The 27,885-nt window shown below is 33.1% G+C and overlaps 1 protein-coding gene and 1 non-coding gene across 4 annotated transcripts in view; both read right to left on the reverse strand.

The window, feature by feature from the left end:
• The window catches only part of LOC144240513 (ephrin type-A receptor 6), an 877,144-nt gene that overhangs the window by 718,122 nt on the left and 131,137 nt on the right, over positions 1-27,885 (reverse strand). The window lies entirely within an intron of this gene.
• On the reverse strand, positions 21,073-21,258 carry LOC144240603 (U2 spliceosomal RNA). Its single transcript, XR_013337774.1, has one exon. It is a non-coding gene; the product is annotated as a U2 spliceosomal RNA (small nuclear RNA).

The raw sequence follows: 27,885 nt of genomic DNA on the forward strand, positions 1-27,885 counted from the left end.
ACAGCCTTTATTATATTGTAATACAGTCTGTCCATACCCACTCTGTTGAAAGTTTTTAATCATAAATGGCTGTTGAATTTTGTCAAGGGGTTTTTCTGCATCTACTTAGATAATCACATAACTTTCACCTTTAATTTGTTCATGTGTTGAACCATTCTTACATCCCTGGAATAAATTTCATTTGATCATGGTATAATCCTTTTAATGCATTGTTGAACTTGGTTTGCAAATATATTGGGAATTTCTGCATCTATGTTCATCTGAAATATTAGCTGTAATTTCCTTTTTTTGGTATCTTTGGTTTTGTTACTAGCATAATGCTAGCATCAAAAAAAGTCTGCAAATATTCCCTCCTCTTTCATTCTTTTGGAGTCATTTAAGAAGAATTAATTAAATTAATAAAATCTTTGACGTTCTAATAGAATTCATCTGTGAAGGCATCTGGTCCTGGACTTTCATTTGTTGAAAGATTTTTTATCACTGATTCATTCTCATTACGAGTATTGGTCTATTCAGATTTTTTATTCCTTTATGATTCATTTTTAGAAGACTGTGTTTCTAGGAATTTATCCATTTTTTCAGATTTTCTAATTTGTTAGCATAGAATTGTCCATAGTGAGGTCTTATGATCCTTTGTGTTTCTTTAGTATTAGTTTTAACTTCTTATCCATCTCTGATTTTATTTATTTGAGCCATCTCTCTCTTTTTTTTTTTTTTTTCTTGAGGAGTCTGGCTAAAGGTTTATCGATTTTGTTTATCTTTTCCAAGAACCAGCTTTTAGTTTCATTGATCTTCTCTATGATCTTTTTAAGTCTGTATTACATTTATTTCCATTCTGATATTTATTATGTCCTTCCTTCTAATAACTTTGGGATTCTTTTTCTAGTTCCTTTAGGTATAAAGTTATATTGTATATTTGAGATTTTTCTTATTTCTTAAAGTAGTCCCATATTGCTATGAACTTTCCTCTTAGAATTGCCTTTGCTGCATCCCATAGAATTTGGAATGTTGTGTTTCCATTTACATTTCTAAGGTATTTGTTGATTTCCTCTTTGATGTCTTCATTGGCCCACTGGTCATTTAGCAGCATATTGTTTAGTTTCCAAGTGTTTGTGGTTTTTTCCCAATTTTTTGCTTTGTAGTTGATTTCTAGTTTCATAGCATTGTGGTCAGAAAAGATATTTAATTTCAATCTTCTTAAATTTATTGAGACTTATTTTGTGGCCTAACATGTGATTTATTTTAGAAAACATTTTATGAATTTGAAAAGAAACCGCTGCTTTTGGATAGAATCTTTTGTATATATCTATTAAGTCCTTCTGGTCTAATGTGTTGTTGAAGGCTCATGTTTCCTTATTGATTCTGTGCCTAGATGATTTAGCCATTAATGTCGGTGGGGGTATTAAAGCCACCTATTTCTATTATATTGCTGTCAATTTCTCTCTCCAGGTCTGGTAATAAGTCTTTTTTATATTTAGGTGTTCCTATGTTGAGTGCATAAATATTTATAAATGTTATATCTTCTTGTTGAATTGATGTCTTTATCATTATGTAATGTTCCTTTTTGTCTTTTGTTATATTCTTTGTTCTAAAATTTATTTTCTCTGATACAATTATTGCTACCCCATTCTTTTTGTTTCCATTTTCATAGAATATCATTTTCCACCCCTCCACTTTCAGTCTGTGTGTGTCTTTAAGATCTAAAGTAGGTCTCTTCTAGGCAGCATATGGATGGTCTTGATTTCTCATCCATTCAGCCACACTATGTATTTTGATCACAGCATTTAGCCCATTTATATTTAAGATTATTATTAAAAGGCATGTACTTACTGCCTTTTTGTTGATTATTTTCTGGCTGTATTCATAGTTTTTCTCTGCTCCTTTCTTCTTCTGTCTCTTCCTTTGCAGTTTAATGAGTTTCTTCAGTATTAGGCTTAGATTCCTGTCTCATTTTTTGTGTGTATCTATTAGACTTTGGTTTGTGAGATTCCTATATAATAACCTGTATACAGTAGTCTATTTTAATAGTCACTAAAGTTTAACCACATTCTGAAAGCACATTTTTATTCTATCCCCTTCCATGTTTTATGTTTTTATATCACACTTTGTATCTTTTTATTTTGTGTATCCCTTACCATACTATTGTAGTTATAGTTGATTTTACTAGTTTTGTCTCTTAACATCATACTAGGTTTATAAGTTGTCAGTCTACTACCTTTACTTTATATTTACCTTTTCCAGTGAGTTATTTTTCTCTCATAAATTTTTTTATTTCTAGTTAGAGCCTTTTTTTGTTTAGCTTAAAGAAGTCTCTTTAATAATTCTTGTAAGGTCAGTTCAGTGGTGATAAATCCCCTTAGTTTTTATTTGTCTAAGGAACTCTTTATCTTTTCTTCATTTCTGAATGATAATCTTGCCAGGTAGAGTAATCTGGTTGGAATTTTTTTTTTCCTTTCAGCACTTTCAGTATACCATACCACTTTCTTCTGGCCTTCAAAGTTTCTGCTGAAAAATAAGATGATAATCTTCTGGGGTTTTCCTTGTATATAATCAGTTGGTTTTATTTGTTGTTTTTAAGATCCTCTCTATAACATATGACATTTTAATTTTAATGTGACTTGGTTGGATCTCTTTGGGTTCGTCTTGTTTAGGACTCACTTTGGGTTCATCTTGTTTGGAACTCTTTGGTTCCTGGACCTAGATGTCTGTTTCCCAGTTACCAAAGTTTTCAGCCATTAGTTCTTCTAGTAAGTTTTCTGCCCTTTTATCTCCCTCATCTTCAGGGACTCCTATATGCAAATGTATACACTTGCAGTTTCACTGATCCCTGAGCTATCCTCATTTGTTTATCTTTTTTCTTTACTATTTGAGTGATTTTCACTATTCTGTTTCCAAGTCACTGATCTGCTGTAACATCTAGTCTGCTACTGAAATTTTTAGTACATTTTTCAGCTCATTTATTATATTCTTCAAATTTATGAGTTGCTTGATACTTTCTTCTTTTTTTAATCTCTCTGCATATTTGTTGTGTGCATGCATTCTTTTCCCAACTTCAGTGAGCACCTTTTGCTTTCATAGTTCATCAAATAAATTTATCAGATAAATTACTTATCTCTGTTTAATTAAGATTGTGTGTGTGTGTGTGTGTGTGTGTGTGTGTGTGTGGTTTTGTCTTGTTCCTTCATATGGAACAAGTTCCTTTGTTTCCTCATTCTGCTTGATTCTCTCTGCTTCTAGGTATTATGTGAAATAGAGATCTCTCTCCCTGTCTTGAAGGAGAGGCTCTATGTAAGATATAAATATTATTTAACCTTGCTTTAGTTCTTGATTGTCTATTAGCTGTCTCCCCAATTATTTCAGACCTATGGAGTCCAAAATCACAATCCTTCATGACAACCCAAGCTAGGTGCTCAAGGGGCATTCTCTGTGTGTCTACACATGCCCACTGGCTCTGGCACTGTTGTAAGAGTGGTGGAGAGGGGCAGGATTGCTCACCTGCTATATCTGGCAGGGATGTACAAGTGGTACAGAGGGGTTTGGAGTAGGTTTGTGTGTCTGTTGGAGGAGTATAAGTGGGGTGGTATAGGGATGGGGCTGTTCACCAAGTGCTGTTAGGCAGTTAGGAGGGTAAAAATATAATGCCTGCCAGTACTGGGGCCAGCAAGATAGAGATCATAAAGATAGCATCTACCAGTGTTGTATCCTCAGAAACTTCCAGCAGACTTCTGCCCATATGGCAGATACTTTAGGTTCAGCAAGTAAATCTCCACACCTATGGCCTAGGCTTTTTCCAAACTGCTGTATTTTCGCACTGTCCCAGGATGAGTAGGTCTGCATGCGGGCCCTTTGAAAGCAAAGTCTTTTTCCCTACAGCCCTATGTTTACCCTGAACATAATACTCATTGGTTTTCAAAATAAGACATTTCAGGGGCTCATCTCTCTGGTGCAGGACTGAAGAGCTGGGGTCACTGGTATGGGGCATAAACCTTTTTATCCTTAGGGAGAGGCTCCATTTATATGTTTGCTTGTTTTTGTTTTATGAGATCCCTCCTCATTGTGGGCATGGAGTTTCTGCTGAGAGTGTGTCTGTGACTCTCCTACTCATCTTGGTATGGTCCCTTTTATGTTTTGTTATGGAGTGGGTGTTCAGCTAGTTCTCAGGCTCTTTTCAGAGGGAATAAGTCCATATGTAGCTATATATTTGTTGTGTCTGTAGGAGGAAGTAAATTCAGCATTTTCCTAAGCTACCATCTTGAACTCTGATAGGAATTAACTTTCATTTTTTTCTTCTCTGTTGTAGATACTGTCAGTGTACTGCCCATTTCCTCCGACCTTTCAGGATGTTCTAACATCAGTTCTGTACTTGATGGTTGTTCTTTTTATCCCCTCAAACTACAGAAGTCTCTGTCTGTGTACACACCACATCAGACGTGTTGATAAATTAACAACCTTAGGCAAAAGCCCTCAGCATATAACACATCAAATTTAGGGTTTGAGACATGTGCTTTATACTGTTTTCCTGAATGTCCTGATGGTGTTAAGCTCCAGTTATCCTGTTATTCACTAGCTTAATAAAGCACCTTTTACTGCTACCATCTTTTTTCTGTATCACTTTTCTTTCCCATTCCTGCTCCCAAATAAACTACCTGAATTTTCTCTCACCATTAGCTTATAGGGGAACTGCAACTAAATTAGTTTGTACAAAAAAAATGATTCAGTAAATGGATTACTCACTGGCCAAATGGGTGCAAGGAGTCTACTACTGGCAATGATTGGGGTAATGATAACCCCTGGAATTCTAGAGTAACTATTTACTAACAGTTTTACCTATGGTGAATTACTAAAATGTCATAAGGTGGTGTTGTTGCATTAGTTTATGTAGTATCTCCAGGATTTGAATGATACTGCAGTAGCAAAGGTAATTATAAGAAGAATGGTTATTTTTAATGCTATCAATGCACTGAAAGAAAAAAAAAAAAGATATACTCAACCCAGTAACACCCTACTCAGGAGAACAGAGTGAAATAAAAGGCTTTTTTAAGAATAGTATTTATAAAGATATTAATCTGCAGTGTAAAGGCAGTTAGGGATGCAAATCAAGCTTAGGACTTAATTGTGCAAGAAACAAAATTGCAGAGAAAAATGAATTCACAGCCTAGTTGTGTCTCTTACATAATAGTCAGACATGTATATGGAAGGATCTAAGACTCAGTAAAGGAGATGGATGGAAATAATTGAGACCCTGAATCCCTAGATTTTACTAAATTATGTGGGCCTGCATAAATGGCTCATTCACCTTTGCTAACGGACAACACCTTTCTTTGGCCTGGGGGATATTCAGTGGCCATTTCTCAGGTAGATATCTAGCAAAATAAAGCCAGCCCTCTTCAAGATTTCTCTCTTTACCTTCTTCAAGACTTCTAGGCCAATAAATACAGTCAATTCTCAGCGTAACCCAATTATAAAAGTACTTTCCCTTCACTGGGAGAGAAGGAACTGTTGATCAGAAGAACTACAAACCCTGGCTAATATGTATAGGCAGAACTGTGAAATGATACCAGTAATAAAACTCAAGACTATTATACAAGGAAGGGCATAATATAAGTCCAGATAAAAGAGAGTTGATTAATATGGGACCATTCTTCTGTGACCCAGAATTTAATGACACCTAGAGTGGTCATTACATGCTGTTAGGATGTTAGGATACTTCTTTGAAGCAGGTATTAGGGGAAAGGGTGATAATAATCTAGAGTAAAAAAGGTAAAACTACCTGTGCTAAGTTTTGATGAAGGGGTCAAAACTTCAGAGATATAAACATAGAACACTAGCTGCATTAAAGAACACTAAAGAATACACCAGTTGACTATAGTTCTGGGACGACCCTAAAGACATTTCCCTACTAAAAAGGAATGTACTAATGAGAACAGCCTCATCTTGAGAAACTCAGTTGGGCTTTATAGACCAGTTTTGAAAGTGGAGTTGGAGGACTGCTTATGAAACTGGTTCCCTAGCTACAATAGGAACGACGGGATTTTGTAATAGCAGTGGCCAGATGGTAACACTTAAATGTTAGATGAAAGGTGGATGTAATTGTTCTAAGTGCCAAAATTGGCAGCCACGCTTGAATGGCAAGCAGAGGAAATGCACATGCAGGGATGTGTGGCATTGACTACAAGATCATGATGTTCCAAGAAAGGAGATAGCTGAGACACCAGTGTTGGCAATGCATGATATCAAAACCAAAGAATTTCAAGACCAGAACACATCAAAGTTAATATAAGTGCTGACAGTAAAGTTACTATACCAGACGCACGTTTTGCACCACAGTATTTCTCATTGCCAAGCCCATCAACTAAACAGGCCAAGTCCCTTTGAGAAAGGCATCTATAATACAAGAGAGGGTATCACAAGTTCTAGGGAATTAATACATGCTCCAAGGAGTCCTCAGCCAAAGGATTCTAGAAAATTAGTTTGCAAATATGACAGCTCCCTTGCATCTGGTGGCAGAGAACACCAAGGTACCTCCCAAAGATACTTCTTGTACTAGAACCATTTTCGCAGGGTCTGTTTATTTTTGGGTTTAAAGGTCTCTGCAAACATTGACAAAATGCAATAATTATTTTAACTTTTTTCTCCGTTCTCTTTTCTATCTTGTTTATCATTTTCTTCCCTACTACATCTCTACCCATCCAAATTCTACTCATACTTCAAGAAACTTACAAAGGCTACAGATTGAAGCTTCTCTAATTACCACATGTAGAGTTTTGCCCCTGGTTTCATGAGCAATGTATTCACTACTAAAACAAACAAACAAAAAACCATAATATTCAGGCCAATGGTATATCTACATTGAAAAGAATGAAACTGGATGCCATTCTTAAACTGTACACAAAGGGTAATGCAAAATAATTCATGGATTTAAATATAAGAGCTAAAGCTATAAGCATCTTAAAAGATAACAAGAGTAAATCTCTGTGACTTTGGATTCATTAATTGTTTCTTAGATGTGAAACCAAATGAACAAGCTATAAAAGAAAAAAATAGTTTACTTTGGCTTCAAAACTTAAAACATCTGGGCTGCAAATAATATATGAAGAAGGTAACAACCCACAGAAAGGAAGGCACTATTTGTAATTCATATAAATGATAAGGGACTTGTATCTAGTATAAAAAAGTCTTCCAATTAGACAACTGAAAGACAATCCAAATAAAAACAGGCAAAGAGTTTGAAGAAAAATTTTTCAAAGGAAACAAAGTCTAATAAGCACATGAAAAGTTCTCAAAACACTAATCATTAGGGAAACACAAATCAAAACCGAAATGTGAAACCATCTCACATGTACTAAAATGGCTATGAACAAAAGGATAGACAATAATCAATGTTGGTGAAAATGTGGAGAAATTGAAAGCCTCATATATTGCTGCTGGGAATATAAGTGGCAGAGATATCTTAAAAAACAGTTAAGAGGGGGCAAGATGGCGGAGAAGTAAGGAGCTCCGTACTTGCACTCGCGCCCATACATCACANCTGAAAAACTGAAAAAAAAAAAAACAGTTAAGCAGTTTTTCAAATGTTAAATATAGAGTTATCATGTGACTCAGCAATTCCATTCCTAGATACATACTCGAGATGAAAACATAACTTCTTCCAGAAAAAAACCTATATTGGGGCGCCTGGGTGGCTTAGTCGGTTAAGCTTCCGACTTTCGCTTAGGTCATGATCTCACGGTTCATGGGTTCGAGCCCCGTGTCGGGCTCAGTGCTGACNAATAAATAAAACATTAAAAAAAAAAAAGAAAAAAGAAAAAAACCTATAAATGAAGCATTATCATAGCAGTGTTGTACTAGCCAAAAGTGCAGGACATAATTTTCTACCAATACATGAATGGATAGATAAAATGCAGTATATCTGTATAACTGAATAGTATTTGACAATAAAGAGAAATAAATAATAAATGCTAAGTGATCAAAAAATGCATGCTATAACATGGATGAATCTCAAAAACATTATGCTAAGAAGCCAGTCACAAACATCACATATATTGTATGATTCCATTTACATGAAATGTCCAGAACAGGTTAATATATATAAAAAATAAAGTAGATTAATGTTTGCCTAGTACTGGAGATTGTGGTAAGATGAGCTGAGAAGGGCATGAGGAGAAATTGCTAATGAGTAGAGAGGGTTTCCTTCAGGGTGATGGATATGTTCTAAGCTTTGTAGTGACAGTTGCATAGCTCTGTGAATATACCATAGTCACAGGGTTGTACACTGAAATAGGTGAGTTTTACAATATATGATTCGATCTTCATTAATTGAGTAACATTTATTGATAAATATGTTTAACAAATATATTTATCCCCTTTTCTGTTGTACATCATGTCTGTATTATTTGACATAGTCCATTGGAACAATCTTAAGTAAAAAGGTAGAATTGACTGGTTTCTATAGCAAGATAGAAAATGTAGGGATGGAGGGAAGAATGGATTCCAAATTTCAAGTGTTGTTATAATTTTTAGTCCTTTTCTCTAGTGTTTATTTATTGGCTTTTGTCTGACTTACAGTATATGGAGTTTGTTCATACACAAATAAACAAGGATAAAAGAGACTCAGGACTTAAATCATTTTAATTTTATCTTCTTGAATGTAGACTTAGGAGTTATATAGTTTGTTTTCAAATCTCAAATCCATAATTTACAAGATTTGTGATCTGGGAGATTTATTTTGATTCTCACTTCCTAATATAATAAAATTAAAGGTAGTTATAGCTTATTTTAATCATTTAATGAGATAACTCATGTACAATATATAGCATAATATCTAATACGTAGTATATTGTGAAAATATTGGTTCCCAGTCTAGAGAAAATTCATCCATGTTAGAAGGAAAGTAAGACCCTAACTTAATGGTCATGAACTAATACATTGATGTAGGTCAATCAGATATTCCTTTTTAGAAATTTGAACTAAGAAACATGGAATGCAGAGTGGGTGATGGATGGGAGGACCACTTAGCATTTGGAACTAAATCTGAAAGTTTATCATATAGAGTCATTATAAAGGCTATGAGAACAATGTGGAAGTTTACTTAATGAAAGAATTAGATACTGGGAGTAACTGAAACCATGAGTTTTTCCCCCTACTTTTTTAAGTCTATGTTCTCTTACTAGGTGATCTCAATCAGTCTGATGATTTTAAATATTAGCTTCAAGCCAATGATTTTCAAATTTATATCTAGAACCCTGACCTCTCCACCTAACTCCAGACTCATATAAAACAGCCTTTTTGACAGAATTATTTAGTTATCTAACAAACATCACAAAACATGATTGAAACAGAATTTTTCATTCTATCTTTTCGCCTTTCTGTTCTTCTTCCAGTCTTGCCCATCTTAGCATACAACCACAATCGACAGGTAGTTAAGACAAAAGTCTAGGAGTGATCCTTTACTTATTTTTCCCCTCATATCTGGCACACAATTTGACAACTAGTCACATTAGCTTTACTTCCCAAATATATCCAATATACACCAATTTTTCTCCACCTGTGTGACCAACAACTGAGTTCAAACAATCCTCATCTCTTACTGGTGTTATTGCAATTGCCATCAATTTAGTCTCCCTACTTTCTCTCTTTCCCCTTCATAATATATTTAGTAATCATAGTGGAGCAAAGGTAACCTTTTAAAAATATAAAACAATTAGTGGAGGAGACTCATTAATATGAATATGATAACTGAGAATTTTAGCAACAGAAATAACAAAATATGCTTCATGTTAATGGTTCATTATCATCCATCTCTTCCTTCAACAAACATACAGTGAGAATGCCACACAAAAATACCAGTACAATAACCGAGGAAAGAAATTTTGCTTCTAATTACCAATATCTAATCCATTTCTCTGTATACAAATTGCTGTTTCTTCAGATGGTTTAGGAAAGCACTTGTAAAGAAATACGTATGTATTGAGTAATGTTCTAAAATTTATTTTCATTTTCCTCTTACAGTATGGAGCATTTTTCCATTTAGCAACCTTCGACACTAATAACCTGCTGAAACATTTGCTCAGAAATGTAGAGGGCATGTTTACCCCATTTCCTACTGAATACTGATTCACATAACTATGGAAAAAGCATGTGTTTTAAACATTTTAATCCCTTAGAGCTACCAGCAAATGATTCTTCAGCTGATTTCTTCAAAACATTTTTCATATGACACAAACACAGTCTGTATTTGCTCTTACTTATAACACTTTCCAAGTGACTCCTGTATTTTAATTAAAGTGCACTCATCTGATAAGTCATTAGCATAATGTATAAGAAGGTGGGAAATACTAGATTTACTAACATGGATAATAAAATGGGTGTTGTTCATTATATATCTTTTTAAATCATTGAACTCTGTCTGTGATGGTTAAAACAAAGATTATTCAATAAAAACTACCACTCAACCCCAATTTATTAAAATTTATGCCCATTTCTATAAATGCACATCATAATATCTTTTTCTTAGGTCACATATTCCTTTTGTCATTAATCTTGAAATTTACCAAGAATGAGTTAAGACTGGGAATACTGACACCAGTATTAAACAGAACCAATGTGGGGCACCTGGGTAGCTCACTCAGAGTAAGCATCTGACTCTTGATTTTAGCTCAGGTCATGATCTCACAGTTTGGGAGATCGAGCCCAAAGTCGGGCTCCACACTGACATCACAGATCCTGCTTGGGATTCTCTCTCCCCCACTCTCTCTTCCCTTCCCCTGCTTGCATGTTTGCTCCCCTCCTCTCTCTCAAATAAATCCATAAACTTTAAAAGTAAATAAAATAGAACCAATCCTAACTTCCACAATTTAACTGAAACTTAAAAATCTGCTTCCTTTCTGACTCTGTGGAAAATATGCGTACTAAATACATATTTCTTGCATAGACATTGAAAAACTATAAACAGAATGAATAAATATCCAGCCTATCATGTATATTAATAAAACTCATTAAAATACATGGAACTTGAAAAAATGTAACAGGATACATTACATCCATCACATGCCATGGATATAGCATGTCCATGGATAAAAACACTTAGCATTCTAAAGATACATATAATCCATCTTTTTGAAGGATATCTTGTCAGTACATATCAAATTAAAATTTTTATACCCTTTGATACAGTATGTCTACTTTTAGAAATATGCTGTAGAAATGTATCACAAGAATGTTCACTGAGAAGTACTTCTATTAGGGAAAAATTAGAAACAAATGAAATATCTATAATAGGTCAATGGATAAATTATGGTTGATCTATACTTTAGAATACATAGAAACGTTAATATAGTTCATTAACCATTCAAATCATTCAACAATTCATTCAATAAATATTTATTAAGAACCTGTTATGTGTCAGATAGTGTTCTATTTAGGGCATACAACAGTCAAAATATAAACTCTCTGCTTTCACAGAATGTTTATTAGGTGATAGCTTATTTTAAAGGAAATTAAGAAGAAACATTATGAAATATCATTGGTGAAAAGTGTCACAAAGAAAAAAAGTGAAGTAAGGTAAGGGGACAGTGAGTGAACAAGAAAGATTTTCTTTTATAGAAAATAACCAACTGATATCTGAAACTTAACTGAGGGGGCAAGAGAAGAAGAAATATGGGGGAAGAGCATTAAAGGAAGAGAAAATAGATCAAATAGCATGAGTTGGGAGGAAGAACTTATTTGAGAAACAGCAAGGGGCCAGTGTGACTAGAGTTCAGTGAGCAAGGGAAGGAGTGGTAAGAAACAAATTCAAAGAGATAGCTGAGAAGAAAGACCACTAATATTCAAGCAGCTATAGAGGATTTTGACTTTCCCTCTTAATAAGATTTCAAATGACTGGAAGGTTTTGTCATGAGCAATGATGAGATCTGGCTTACATTTTAAGTGGGTCATTCTGGTTGTTGTATGGATAATAGTCTGCAGAAGGCAAGTGAAGAAGGAGTATCAGTGAATATGCTATTGAAATAGTTCAAGTGAGAGGAGATTAAAATAGCATCTAGATTAAAATAGCAGCAGTAAATGTAATGATACTAGGTATCTTTTAAGGCTGACCTGATAGGTTCATAGGCTGCTAATGATTTGGATATGGGATGAGGTATAAGAGAATGGGAATGACAAGTATGAGATCTATCAACACATGCTGATATCAAAGGTTGCCCATGATATTATCAAGCAAGAGCAAAGAAATCTGCATAAAACTGTGAGGAACTGGATGATTTTTTTTAAGGCCTGAAAAGATATATACTTATAAAGGGAATTTTCAACTTTTACTCTTTGTGGGCCCTGCTCCTGGGCTCCCTGGGAAGCTATACTTTAACATTTAGCAAGGTCAAAATGACTCCATGAAACCTCAAAGCATAGGCTCTATTTCTGCCCCAAGTGCATGTGCTTAAAGAAAATAACCAAAAGGAGCATTCTGAATACAAAAGATAAAAAGTAAGAGACTTCCCTGGTTCCCACAAGATTAGAATCATATAGCCCTGAACACAGTAGAAACTTAAGGTCTGCAAATTTCTGAACTAGTTCTTTATCTAATAATTTGTAAGTTTTAATGTAAAAACATGTATATAGCTCTACACCAAATGTTACCTTAAGGGAGCAGTCTCTTATTTGTGAAAATTGTGTCCAGACAGCTGCCCTGACTTGGGTTCAAACAAAACTTTCTTCCATTTTTTAAAAGAGATTTTAAAACGTTTGTTCATTTTGCATCAACAACTAAGTTTTAATAGTATTTAGTTCTAAGAAAAACTTCACATTTTACTTCTTGGATTTTGATATTATTTGAGTATTTTATTGCTAACATGTATAATTTCTATAATATTTAGAGCAATTTTAAAATTGTTTTTGTAGTGAAAGGAGAGATGCTAACATGAGTCTTAAAATTAGAGGTGACTATAGTTCTGATAATTTACTTATAATTTTCAATAATATAAATACTAAATTATTTACAAATACAACTTTACAATTATAAATAATAGTAATTTAATAATTTGAAATGCAAATATTGTACTTTATTTTTCAATGATATAAATACTAAATGAATTACCAAATGTTATTTCTTGTTAAAAAATTAAATATTTGGTTGGCATACAACAAAGCATGGCAAACCTAAGTTACATGGTATGGTGGAAAAACATAGGCTATAGGAAATCCAGAAAATCCTGAATTCAAATACTGACCCTGATACTAAATAGAAAGTAAGTTTAGAAAACATATCTATTATGTACTAGTCACTGTGCTCAGCGGTGCTTAGCAGGCTATTCAACTAAGGCTCCATCCATAACTAGCTCACCTTCATGTCTGGAGGGGGTTATGAGAGGATTCTAAATGATGACAGTCTATTCCTGGTATAGTGTGAAAGAATGGGAACAAGTACTCAGCTTGGGTAATAAAAAAGATTAAGTTTTCTGAAAACCCTAGCTTCCAGGATTAGGGCTATCTACCTTTTCTGCCTTGAGCTCAAACCATGTAAACCACAGGTTCCTAGGTTGCTAGGAAATAGCAAGTCAACTCTACTCTTTAATTCCTATCTTCCTTCTACTCCAGAGACCATGCTACTTTTCATGACCACCTCAGGTCATAGAGATCTCTTTTTCTAAAACGCTATAAATGCATGGACTATGATATCAAGTTTGCATTTATAATGTACTCAGTGCACAGTTTACTGTCTTTATAAATAAAGGAATGAGTCTATGATATAAACTGGAGATTTCCACCAAAACATAGGATTTTAACCCATGGCTTTAACACATTGATTTGAATAAATTTAAATTAGTTACTTAAACTTACCTAAACTCAAATTCTATGTCTATACAATAAAGAACAAAATATGATTTCACAGGGTATATATGAGGATCTTATATTTCCATAACTTAAGATATATGATAAACTATGAGATACAACGTAAAATAGAATTATGACAGTGATAATGATGATCTATTGAGTTTATAATCTATTAAATGATAAGAATCCCGATGTCTGATATTGTCTTAAATATCTGAATTCTTTCAGCTAAGAATTGTTTACTATTCTACTAGGAGGTATTAATAACTGAGTAGTTAGTAATGAGTACTTTGTAAATAGTATTGATTTATCAAGTTTATCTTCACTAAAATAAAAGATAATAATACTAAAAAAGGCATATTTCAATTTTTTACATCATGAATATGAGACAAAGTATATTAGAATAAAAAGTTACAACAAATCATAGGTAAAAAGTAATGTAAGATACAAAAGTATTAGTTATTTTTGCTTGAAAATGAGATCTGCAACAATGAAGCAATTAATGAATAAGAAATTAATTATTTTTCACTATCATAATGTCACTACCAACACTTAGTATCAGTTCTTAACTAAATATAAATGAAAAATACATTTAATAACCAAAGAACAGTAAAAAGAATAAAAAATAAATGTAGGGTAATTCTAAGAAAATTGTAATCAGGCAATACCACCTCTCTTACATCACTAATTCCAATAGAAAATATTTCAATGTTTAATGATGAAGAACTAGGTGGAAATTATAGATATTGGTATAAAATAATATATCATGATGAAGAACAGCAAATGTGATATGTACAGCAATATAGATATGTAAAGTAATGAAAAGTGAATAAAGTTGAAGTTGGGCATATATGCTAATGTAATACTCAAAATTATGTCATAGAATCAGGAGGCTTGAGAATCGACAAATAATTAAGCTATTAAGGAATAAGTGTGTCTTTGAAAGATTCTTTCTCATGAATAATGATTACTTGTTTCTGTTTCACTTTTAGTTTTCAGTTTTTTCAATTTTAAAAATCCAATTACCAAAGTGATTTTTTCATAAACAATATATTACAACTGAGAAAAAGGCACAGTCTTTGACTTCACAGAATTGCAAGTTCATAAGGGAGAAAGCCACAACTCAGGAACTCTCAAAACAGCAAGGGTATTAAGGGTTACACTAGCATTCTGTACAAGATACTATGGGAGCCTAGGGTCAACAATGACTAATTCTTGCCTAAGAAATCCTAGGCTTCACCGACCAGACATGGTAACAGTATTTGAACTGGGGAATGAGAAGTTTTAGCCGACCAAGAACTAGAAAATAAGAGAACCCCTAGTAGGTAGAAAGAAGCACATGAGAAATTATACCCACAGGGCTCTAAAATGGCCACTGTGGTTAGAAATAATGTTGTTGGAAAGAAAGATGAAGCTGGAAGTTAGGTGCACACTAAGTTTCCAAGAACCTACAGAGCCTGTTAAATACAGTAACTTTAGATAATGGAAAGTCACTGAAGGCTTTAAAACTGAGGTCAGCCTAGAGGCACCTAGGTGGCTCAGCCAGTTAAGCATCTGACATCGGGCTCATGTCATGATTTTGTGGTTCATGAGTTTGAGTCCTGTGCTGACAGCTCAGAGCCTGGAACCTACTTCGGATTCTGTCTCCCTCTCTCTCTGCCCCTCCCCCTTTTAGGGCTCAGGCTCTGTCTCTGTCTCTCCAAAAATAAATAAACAACAAAAAATTTTTATAAAAATAAATAAAATAAAACTGAGGTCAGCCAAGAACTTTATTCATTAAAAAACACTGAGTGAAATGGACATTATTTTAGAGGTATAGGACACAAATATTTTAATGTTAAGACCATTAAATTTGTGGATATAAAGCATTTAATGTTGACTTGAATTTCCAGTAGTCAATGTGGATTATGGGATGGGGCTCATAAAACTTCAGGGCAGTAGAAAATATTTTGATTAATATCTAGCTTTCTATGATTATGGTAGCCACAAATCAGGTGTCCTAGAGGAAGTAAGTTTAAGCAGTAGAAGAAAAATGGAGGAGAAAGAACTAAAAACAGATATTTAAATAGTAGGGAGAGAAAGGAAAGAAATACAGTTTAAAATTGTATATGCATAGAGTAAAATTGTATTTGCAGGAGTAAATTCACCTCATGCCTCTTTCCTTCCTCTTTAATGTTCTTTAGTCATTAAAATTGTTACCTATTTTAATCCTATTATCATTCTCTTATAATCCCAATAATTACAGAGGTTTAATATCATGTGCTACTAAGAGATAATACTATTTAGTATTTAGCTTAATTTAATCATTTAATTCTCAAAACAATCCCATGAAGTCTTTAGTTATTATTAACAAAACCTTACTGTATAGAAACAGAGGCATAGAGTAGTTATGTAATAGCCCCAAAATTACACAATAAATAATGGAGCAGAGCTTTTAATCCATAGCCCACCTTCTCATTAACTATATTACTTCTATATATTTCATATCATTTATTACCAGTAGTTACTTCTGTTTATTATCATTTTAACTTTAATGATTTTAGTTAAATTCTATAATTATACTTAAAAGAAGTGAAAAGCCACCTACAACTCCTACTCTGTTAATCAGTAACTTGGCCAGATTATCATTTACCTTGGACCTGGTATATACCTATAAATAAACAGCAGTGTTCTTGGTTTTGAATTAATAATCAAGTGCAACAGGCATATTAATCCAACACCAAAGTTTCATGTACAGCAATAGTCAAGAGCATAGCATGGCCTCCAAATGTCCTACTCACTCAGAATTTACAACACACAGTCATAAGAGGCACTGCAGGGTGTGTGAAGACAACCTAGTTTCAGAAAACCAATCAGGTCCGGGGCTCCTGCAGATTTTACACCTTGCTCTAATCCCCTAATGTATCAATATTGGTAATTAGATTGGTAATTAGTACCCAGTAAGCTATCTCAACAATCATGTACTGGCTAGATTCTCATTTTCTTGGATCTGGCATATACTAAAAATTCCTTGAATCTGTGATATAAAGAGGCTATCTGGAGACAGAGAAAATATGACTAACCAGATATTAATACTTTCTTCCACTATAAATTTATATTATAACATAAAATTATTTCATTTAATTAATCTTTATTAAAATGTAATTACATGTCAAATGCTTCTTGACTTTTTCTTAAAATTAATTGATTTTTAAAATATCTAACCTCTTCTAAGGTTAGATATTTAACCTTAGCAAAGTAACATAAAGTAAAATCTTACTGATTTGCTACAGTTTCCTACAGATTAAAGAGTATACTGATCCCTAATACTTGAAATATATTTTAGAATATCCAAAATATCTAAAATTGCATCAAAGTCAAATATGAACTGTCTGAATACAGACTGAGTAGTCACAAAAAATTTTAGTTTCATTGCGTCTGGGTGGCTCAGTCAGTTAAGCATCAGACTAGTCTGTGGATTAAGCCCCGTGTGGGGCTCTGCTCTGACAGTCTGAAGCCTGCTTGGGATTCTCTCTCTCCATCTCTCTCTGCCCCTCCTCTTCTGTGTGCTCTCATTCTCTCTCTCTCTCTCTCAAAATAAATAAACAGTAAAAAAATGTTTTTAGTTTCTTTTGTGTGGTAGTTGACAAGCAATAACAGAAAATGTCCTAGATGGCTTACAGGTCATACCAAGCATATAAACTACATACAAAAGCAATTGATCTATAAAATAATCTAATTCTTAAATGGGTATGCTATTTTAAGAAACATACAAAGTATATTTTATAAAAGTACAAATGAAAATCCCAATTTATGCCCTCATACTTATTTTTAAATAACATTTTGGAAAAAATAATCTATCTAAAACATGTATAGATTTCCATTTTTTTAATTACATGAAGAATTTTATTGAGAAAAACTTGATTTATTAAATTGCCATATTTCCCTTTTTCCACATATATATTGGAAAGTTCTATTATTTCCTGGGCATCAGAATCATAATGGTTTTATTAACTGCAAATTTGCTCTCCTTCACTTTTCTGCAGCCTTTAAGATATGCTTAAAGTTCTCAATTTAAATCTATCAATGTTGTCAGTAATTATAGATTTATATATTTTTCATCATTTATAGATACAAATCTGTAAGTAGAGCTTGGTGCTGAACTAAGTGATTTTTACATTTTTTTAATTTAACACTCAAAAATCTATAAAGTTTAGGAAACATTATTGTAGTTATTTTAGATGAAACAACTGAATATGTAATTGTTAAGTGCTCTGACAGCCATACAGATCTATATTTTAATTTTTTATTAAAATATTCTAATATTCTAATGCTACTTATTAGGATAAGTTGAAAACCTTTCCTAAGTCCAATACCTGGCTTACACAACCTTCATTAGCCTTAGTCATATGCAAATTAGCTGCTCATTCAATTTGTCCACATATACAATTCAAACAAATTAGGGCAAGCAAAGACTATTTCATTTCAGGGAACCCATCAGCTCTGGGGCTCCATACTGTACAACACAGGTCTATAAAGTAAAATAGATTCTTAGGGGGCATGGTATATATGGAATTACAAAATCTACTTAGGGCTGGCTATTCTACTAATCCAAGGGAAGGGTGATGGTATCATGGACTAGAGTGGTTACAATAATGGTTTTAAAAGGCAATTAAGAAACAGATTCTTAACTATAGGAAATAAACTGATGGTTACCAGAGGGGAGGTGTGTTGGCAGATGGGTTAAATAGGTGATGAGGATTAAGGAGTGCACTTGTGATGAGATGGGGTGTTGTATGGAAGTGTTGAATCACTATATTGTGCACGTGAAACTAATATTACATTGTATGTTAACTAACTGGAATGTAAATATAAACTTAAAAATAAATAAAATTAAAAATTTGTTTTAAAAGAAAAAAATCTGTATCTATTTATTAAGGACAGCCACAGAAATTTGCTGTTTAACCCATTATAAAGTTTGAGAAAAATGTGAAGTCAAATATAACTCCCAAGTTTTTGCTTAGTTATTGGAATGCTGGATCTCCCTTTTATGAAACAGTGATTACTGTGGAAAAAACAGGAAGAGGTGGGTAATAAGGAGTTTAGATTCGTATATGTTATATAAGATGCCAATAGACATCCAAGTTCAGCAGGTACAATTCTGGATGCACACATCTGAGTTCAGAGGAGAAATCTAGGCTGGAATATAAATTCAACATTTAGTTGATACAATGTCTTAAGGCTAAGTAAAACCACATAGAGACTAAATGGCAATATAAGAGTAAAATTATAAGCCTGGAGGAGAAATTAGCCAAGGAAATAGAAAATATAAGAAAAGAAAAAAAAAGTGATGTTATAGAAACCAACTGATATAATTGTTTCAAAAAGTGGTAACTATTATATATGATTACAGCTGTTGATAGCTCAGGTAAGACAAAGGCTAAAAATTGACTTCTAAATTTGACGATGTGAGCATTACAGATGATCTTGAGGAGTTGTTTTGCAGAACAGTCGGACAAAAGTCAAACTGGGATGGTTTTGTGAAAAGATCGGGGATGCAGACAGATCTTTCATGGAGGAGTAATGAGACAATATATAAATAATTGTTCAAAGAATTTTTAGACAAGTATATAGTAGCTGAAGGGGATGAACATATGGCAGCATATGTATACGGTAATATATATAATATAATTACATGTGATGAGCCATTAGATTAATACTAATAATAGAGAATATATATCTTGAATTGCGTAATTTACCTTTCTTATATTTTGATGATAATTCCCAAAATCTTAAATTCAATTTCTTTGTTATCTCCTTTATGTTAATAGTTAATTTTTACACTTTATTTTCCAGAAAAATGAAGATTGCTAGCTCACCTTTCATCTCCAAANATTATTTATTGATTAGTAAGATTAATTAAGGTTTTTTCTCTATCTCAATCTGTTAGAAAATTCTGTTCGTTGCTCCATTTTTCTCTTAACAATTGCTGTCTCTTTACAGTTTTGCTGATCCATACTATACAGAAGTTAGAGCAGCTAAATTTGACAATGATGCTCTCATCATAAAAAATAAAGAACCCAGGGCACCTGGATGGCTCAGTGGGTTAAGCATCCAATTCTGGCTCAGGTCATGATCTTACAGTTTGTGGTTTTGAGCTCCGCATTGGGCTCTGTACTGACAGCTCAGAGCCTGAAGCCTGCTTTGGATTCTGTCTTCCTCTCTCTCTGCCCCTCCCTCACTCATGCTATGTCTCTTTCTCTCTCTCAAAACTAAATAAAAATATTTAAAAAAATAAAATGACCCTATGTTTTTCCTTATTTTAGAGTTTACGTTATTCCTTACTTTAGGGGTTATTTTTATTATTAGTTAACTTTTGTCGGCTGATAACTAAACACTTCATTCTCTTTGAGTATTTATTAAATGCAACACAAAAACGTTAGAATTTTTAAAAATATGATTTGGACCACCATTCAAATCTGTCCAAAATAACAATCTGTTAGGCCATTAAGAAAAGACAGTATCCACATATGCTAAAGTTGCTTTACAGTTTCTAGGAAGATGGACTATAAATGATTCTGATATTAATAAACCCAAGGTATTACGAGACAATAGCCTGTTTTATATATAAAGCATATTTTTAGGCCAAGTATTTCTTTAATGTTTGACTTTGTACATTTAGTTCTACAGCAAACTTGCTATGTAATTAATATTTTAAAATACATTTATCTGACTTCATAGGTGACAGAAACATAATGATACATTGACACATGATCACTTCTATTAAAGGGTTTACAACTGAATACTAGGGAAAGAAGAACAAGAGCAACAAAACAAAATCCCCTGAAATAATAATACAAGGCAAATGAGATGAAGGCTATAAACCAAGTATAGATTACTGTATATTTTTCTGTGAAAAAGTTGGCAAGAGAATTATAAACAATTAGAAAGATGTCTTAAACTTTAGAAGTACCACGCTTGGATTAAGTAGACATGTAGACATATACCCTTGTAACATCAGCTCTTACACACGCAAAGATAATTCCTACTTTTTGTGCACTTATTTCAGAATTAAACTATCAGTGGTATAACCCATTGCTTTTCTTAGATCTTTTATTTAAAAATTAACCTCATTTATTATGTTCCCATTGTTAAATTACATTTTTCATTCTTCATTAACATGTTTTTTATTACTAGGTGACTATATCTTTAAAAAGTCTTGAATGTGGTGTGTGTGTGTGTGTGTGTGTGTGTGTGTGTGTGTGTGTAATAGAGATGCACCATTCCTGGAAGTACTGAAAGTACTAATGCACAGGAGTGGATGGAGCAAACTACTATCCCCTCCCTGTTCAAAAGATTCATTTAACATATTATCCTCAGATAGAGAACATATCAGATATTAAGCTGAAAAGAACAAATACTACATTTGCTTTAGCCAAAAGGCCAAGAAGCAATTGACTGTTTTTTTAAAAAATACATCAGTTACAATTACAATGTGCAACCTCTATTCTGGGAATTGCTTTCTTCCTTCTTTATTGCAACTGCATTTCAATAACCTGAGTACAGATTATATTTTAAAATATACAAAATCTGAAATTTAGGTTCTGAGATTATTCTTATTAAAAAATGCCCTTTTATGGTCATTTTGCTAATTCGCTGACCTGTATCTCCAGAATCCACCCAGGCAGAGAGAACTAACAACATTATATGAATATTTAATTACTTTTAAACTTTCACTTAGCATCAAGAGCGATAATATATATTGAGCTCAAGGTATAGAAAAAAGAGTATTATAGAAACTATCTACTGCAATTGATGTAGTATATACAGAAGTGCTTGAAAAAGTTGATATACTTTTTTTTTAATAATTTAACTCCAAACTCTAATATTGGATTAATAACAGCTATATATTTTTTATACTACATATAAAACAGAACCATAATGTTTTTAAGTAGCTATTTTTTGCATGCTTTAAAACCATTACACTTCAAAAATATTTTTGAGAAGCCAGACGTTTTCCACTGATATATATTTTTTAAAAATAAAGAAATAAATGTTAAGTTCAAACTAAAAGTATAGACTTTTTCATGTACTTAACTCTGGGGCCTAAAAAGAGAAACTGCCAAATAGGAAAAAAAAATCTTTCTACTTAAAAATATATGTTATTAAGGAATACGCTGTTTTCCTAGAAACTTTTCCAACCTGGCTCCTATGGAGCTGCGGCATGTACATCCAGAGGAGAAGTAACATCAGGGTCTGGTGAGGTGGTCTCTTCAGTGCCTTCTCGAATTTTCCCCCCTTTTAGCAGTGTTGGAAATAGGTCTGGAAAAGCATAGGAAAGCTATATCAAATTTTCCTTATGAGGTTTTTTTCCATACTGTTTTAGCAACTTTGCATGGTGAAGGTGTTATATGGTATGACACACGTATTCATTTTCACTAATGAGTCCTCCCATGTAAAATTAACAATATCCTCCAGAAAAATATAAAACATTGTATTAATTCAAATCAGGCTATATTTGAAATTATGCTTGTGTGAGTCAGATCAGAAACATCCTTAGAACTACACACACATAAAAATTATTTCTAAGAAAAACTGAACTTTTTAGGGTGATTTCCTTTATAAAAAATGAAATATGATGCTTTAGGACAATATAAAACTTTTGATATCTTATATTTATAAGCTAGATTTTCAAAATTATTTAAATAGTATATGGTCTCATACAGTCCAGAAAAAAATGAATGCATTGTTTAATGAGGATAAATAAAAATTATTTGCATGTGTACTAATAATTTTACATATATATGTCACATATATATGAAATAGTTATATATTTCTGTTTATAAAAAATGAAAGTCTCACCAATTACACTTCTAATGATTGAATGAAAAAGGTAAGATTGTATATTGGCAGATATATATCATCTTTAATTTGTTGATATGATCAGCATAATTAGTTACAGTATGAAAAATATATTTTGATTTGATTCCTCCCCAGTATTAACTGCCTGACACGTAGTAAAACTATTGATTATTTAGTTATAGTTGTTTCCTAAAATCCATAAAAATGTTGTCAGTGTGAGTATTATCTTCCCGTTTAGTGAAAACGAACATAGTAATAAATATTTAAAGAAGAGAGGTTGCTAAAACAGTAACCATTAATCTAAATACTCAATGTTACTGGATTATTTAAACTTTACAAGACTTGGATGGATATTAGAAAGCCAACATTATCTGAATTTCTGTAGTATGATAGAAAGTGGATATAAATTTTAAACAGTATCACCATTTTTTACAGGGCTTGTATACTGAAAAAACAAGTAATGGAGAAGACTTTTATAATGTTAAAAGCAAATAAAATATCTAAAGCTATCATATTTAAAGGATTTGGGGAGAAGCACCTGGGTGGCTCAGTTGGTTAAGCCTCTGACTCTGACTAAGATCATGATCTCGAGGTTCATGGTTTTGACCCCACATGGGGCTCAATACTGACAGTGCAGAGTCTGCTTGGGATTCTCTCTGCCTCTCCCCTACTTGTGCGCTCTCTCTCTCAAAATAAACTTTATAAAAATAAGAAAATAAAAATAAAGTATTTTTGTGGGGGCACCTGGGTGGCTTAGTCAGTTAAGCATCTGACTCTTGATTTCAGCTCCAATCTTGTGGTGCATGTGACTGAGCCCCATGTCAGTCTCTGTGCTGACAGTGCAGAGCCTGCATGGGATTTCTCTCTTGCTCTCTCTTAATCTCTCAATCTCTCTCTCTCAAAATAAATATTTTAAAAACGAATAAATTGATAAATAAAGGTTTTATTTTCTAGCTGATGTTTTCATATTCAGGATTGATAATCCTTTAGGAAAAAGACATTTGAATTATCTAATTGTTTTATGGTATTTAATTTGTTAATGCTTATTTCAATGTCATTTGCCTTCCCACTTACACACTCTTAAATTTATAACTATTTAAACCTCACTAATACTAGAAAACATTGTAAATTAATATAAATACAATAAGTTAATTTTTACAAATATTCTTATATCCACTTACCATATGATTGTGACATAGTTATACATATAGTGAAACTATAGTTACACAATATGTAGTTTGCTTAATGAAACACAATTATCAGTAGAAATGTCTATTCTGCTTGAAATTTATATATTTTGGATTATTCTAGGAATCTGTATTTGGTTATTTCAAAGCACAGTTCAAAAATAGCAAGGCATGATGAAAAACTGACTCTAAAAAACATAAAAAAACGTAAAAACGTAAAAAAATAATTTACAACTAAGCTAATAAAACTCAAATGTGTTAATATAATTTCTTTAAGAAAATGACAGAATAAAATTAGAATTAATCTTTAAGAATATACTCTAAAAACAAAAATAAAGACAAAAGCTTCATGGAAGGAAAATCTGATAGAAATTAATACTGTCTCCTGTGACTTAAATTTAAGTTAAAAATCACAATAGTCTACTTATAAACATCTCTCTTTGTGGCTTAACTACGTGCAAATTTATTTCTCCCTGTGGGAAAAAAAACTCATTGAAACAGGAAAATATATTTCAAATTTTGATACAGAGGCTCGATTTAACTTATTTCAGCAGGAACAGTAAAATACCAGATGGGCCACCTATGATTTAATGACAGAAACTTCAAAGGTGAAGGTGTTCACCAATACAATATTGCAAAGACTTAAAGAAAATCATGTATAATCAGAACACCTGATTATGAACAATAAGAAAACCTGCAGCACTGAAGGTGTGCTCAGAGACAACTTGCTGTGACAAAAAGCCTACAAAATAGAAACTGTGTTGTCTTTAAGATCAGCTATAACATAAGTAAATGAAATCCTTCCAAGATATCTACAAAACTAAGAGTTCACAGAGTTCTTGTGTTCATAAAGTATTCAGCTTAAATATATCTTTTAAGAGGACATCCAGATGGCCAACAGACACATGAAACGATGCTCAGCATCCCTCCTCATCAGGGAAATACAAATCAAAACCACACTGAGATACCACCTCACGCCAGTCAGAGTGGCTAAAATGAGCAAATCAGAGAACTCTAGATGCTGGCGAGGATGTGGAGAAACGGGCACCCTCCTACACTGTTGGTGGGAATGTAAACTGGTACAGCCCCTCTGGAAAACAGTGTGGAGGTTCCTCAGGAAACTAACAATAGAACTCCCCTATGACCCAGCAATAGCACTGCTAGGAATTTACCCAAGGGATACAGAAATGCTGATGCATAGGAGCACATGGACCCCAATGTTCATAGCAGCACTCTCCACAATAGCTAAAACATGGAAAGAGCCTAAGTGTCCATCAACAGATGAATGGATCAAGAAGATGTGGTTTATCTATACCATGGAATACTACATGGCAATGAGAAACAATGAAATCTGGCCATGTGTAGCAACATGGATGGACCTTGAGGGTGTTATGCTGAGCGAAATAAGTCAGGCAGAGAAGGACAAATATCATATGTTTGCACGTATAGGAGGATTAGGAGGAACTTGACGGAGGAACAAGGGGGAGAAGAAGGGGGGAAATGGTGGGGGAAAGGGAGAGAGGCAAACCATGAGAGACTCTTGAATGCTGACAAAAACTGAGGATTCATGGATGTGGGGGGGAGGGGGAATGGGCATGGAGGAGGGCACTTGTGGGGATGAGCACTAGGTGTTATGTGGAAACTAATTTGACAATAAACTATTTGTAAAAAAAAAATAGGAAAAAAAACCTAAAAGAAATTTAGACAACTTCTCTACATGGTGATATGATTTATAGCTTTGATTAAAACCACATCAAATATTAAAAAAATAAAAAATAAAAATAAATAAATAAATATATCTTTTAAATTTGAGGGTTTCAAAGTTAAAACACACAACAATAATAAAATTAGTTTGATTTTCACAAATTCCTGGCTAACAGTTTGGCACTTTGCATAAGCAAGAAGAATTCAAAATTGAAAAGAGCAAACTATGAAAAAAAAAAAAATTACCCAAAAAGCTGAACCAAGGAAAAGTTTGATGCTAAACAAAAACACAGTCTAAGAGAAACCTTTTCAAAGTTATGACAGATAAACCTGGCATACTATAGATGTAAAAGTAGTAAAAACTTCACTTTCCATGATTTGCTAATGAAATACAGGGGTCATAAGCAACAAGTACTGTATGGGAGAAAAATGGCAAATTCTTTTTCCTTTTAGAAGATTATTACATGAAATAATTAAATAGACATGCCACACATAGGTACTAATTTATATTAGCAAAATTTTAAATATTAAATATCAAATGGTTTTAGAAAATTTAAGGTAATATCTTATAAGAGACTGAGTATGAACTGTAGTTTAAAGGAAAGAAAGTGAAATTTTCTAAGTATATGGATCCTCAAGTATTTAGATAAGTAAGCAAAAGAATGGAAGCAGCTCTTGAACACCCTTAATTAATAAACTTCATTATAGGATAAGTAAAGATTAATACAGTTATTCAGTTATTAAATAAAGGGTTTTAAATTTCCATGTGAGTATCTAATTAGCTTATAGAGCAATAAAGAATGAATAGAAGGCAACTGGTAAAGTTACATGGAAGGACTAAGATTAATCTGAATTTAATAAAGACATACAAAATAATTTTGTACAACAGCAGGAAGAAATGAGAGAACTATAATAATAAAAAATAATTCCTCAGTGAAACTAATTTTGGGAAACCTGACAATCAGATTTAAGTGTGTGTATGTTTGTGTTGGATTACTTATTTTTATAATTAAAAATATTTCACTTTTTAAAAGGCTATTTTAACTTAGGAGTTACCTAACTTGGAGCCTACCAAGAATGGTATGCCATATGCTTCCATTTTTTTTTAAATTTTTAACATTTATTCATTTTTGAGAGATGGAGAGAGACAGGGTGCAAGCAGGGGTGAGGCAGAGAGAGGGGAAGAGACACAGAATCTGAAGCAGTCTTCAGGCTCCAAGTTGTCAGCAGAGAGCCTGATGCAGGACTCGAACTCATGAACCATGAGATTATAACTTGAGCTGAAGTTGGATGTTTAATTGACTGAGCCACCCAGGTACTCCAGTATGCCTCTTTTTTTTTTTGATGAAATACATTATGGGACATTTCTCCCCAGTGTATAGTTTAGATAACATTGGCCTACAGTGAAAAATATAATATGTGGCAATGGGAGAGACGTATGGTAAAAAGAAAAAAAAAAAAAGCTAAATTTTCTGTTGAGCTACCATTGCAAATACTGGGATTCCCTCAGTACATTTCCAAATCTAACTCAATGGACATATTCTAAGTAGTAATGGGTAGGCATAAGAGATTATTAAAGTGCTTGCTGATTTTGAGATGCCTTCAGGTAAACATAGCCTTTAAGTCTAGGGTCATTAACCCATCCCCACCTTTTGTCCCCATTATGATACTGCTGATAGGGTGCACCAATATCCTTGGAACGCTGGAATTTTCTACTCTGAATACATCATCCTAAAATGGTAACTCTTGGTGAACTGCTTTTCTGGCCTAAAAAAAAAAAAAAAAAAAAAAAAAACCAAAAAAGTTTAAAGATTATATTTTGTTTGCTTGTACAGAATGATATTAAAGATAATCAGAACTGCCCAGAAAACAAGAAATTAAAGAGATATATAAGAATATCTATGTATAGGGGTGCCTGGGTGGCTCAGTTTGTTAAGTATCTGACTTCTGCTCAAGTCATGATCTCATGGCTAGTGGGTTCGGGCCCCATGTCAGGTTCTGTGCTAACAGCTCAGAGCTTGGGGCCTGCTTTGGATTCTGTGGTCTCCCTTTCTCTCTGCTCTTCCTCCACTCTCACTCTATGACTGTCTCTCTCTTTATCTCTCAAAAATAAACATTAAAAATATTAAAAAAGAATATCTACATGTAATATTGGCAGAAGGTAAAAGTAACATGAAGTTATAACAGGATAGCAAGTAGCGGAGGGGAACACCTCAAAAATATAGCCTCATAAGAGTCACAAATCTTAAAGAACAAATAAAATTTCACAAGTTCATGGTTTTAAATGTTACTATATTAGTTATTTAGAAAGACTATTAAAAGACTACAA

This window comes from Crocuta crocuta, unplaced genomic scaffold (genome assembly GCF_008692635.1).
Source record: "Crocuta crocuta isolate KB4526 unplaced genomic scaffold, BGI_CrCroc_1.0 scaffold6, whole genome shotgun sequence".
NCBI lineage: Eukaryota > Metazoa > Chordata > Mammalia > Carnivora > Hyaenidae > Crocuta > Crocuta crocuta.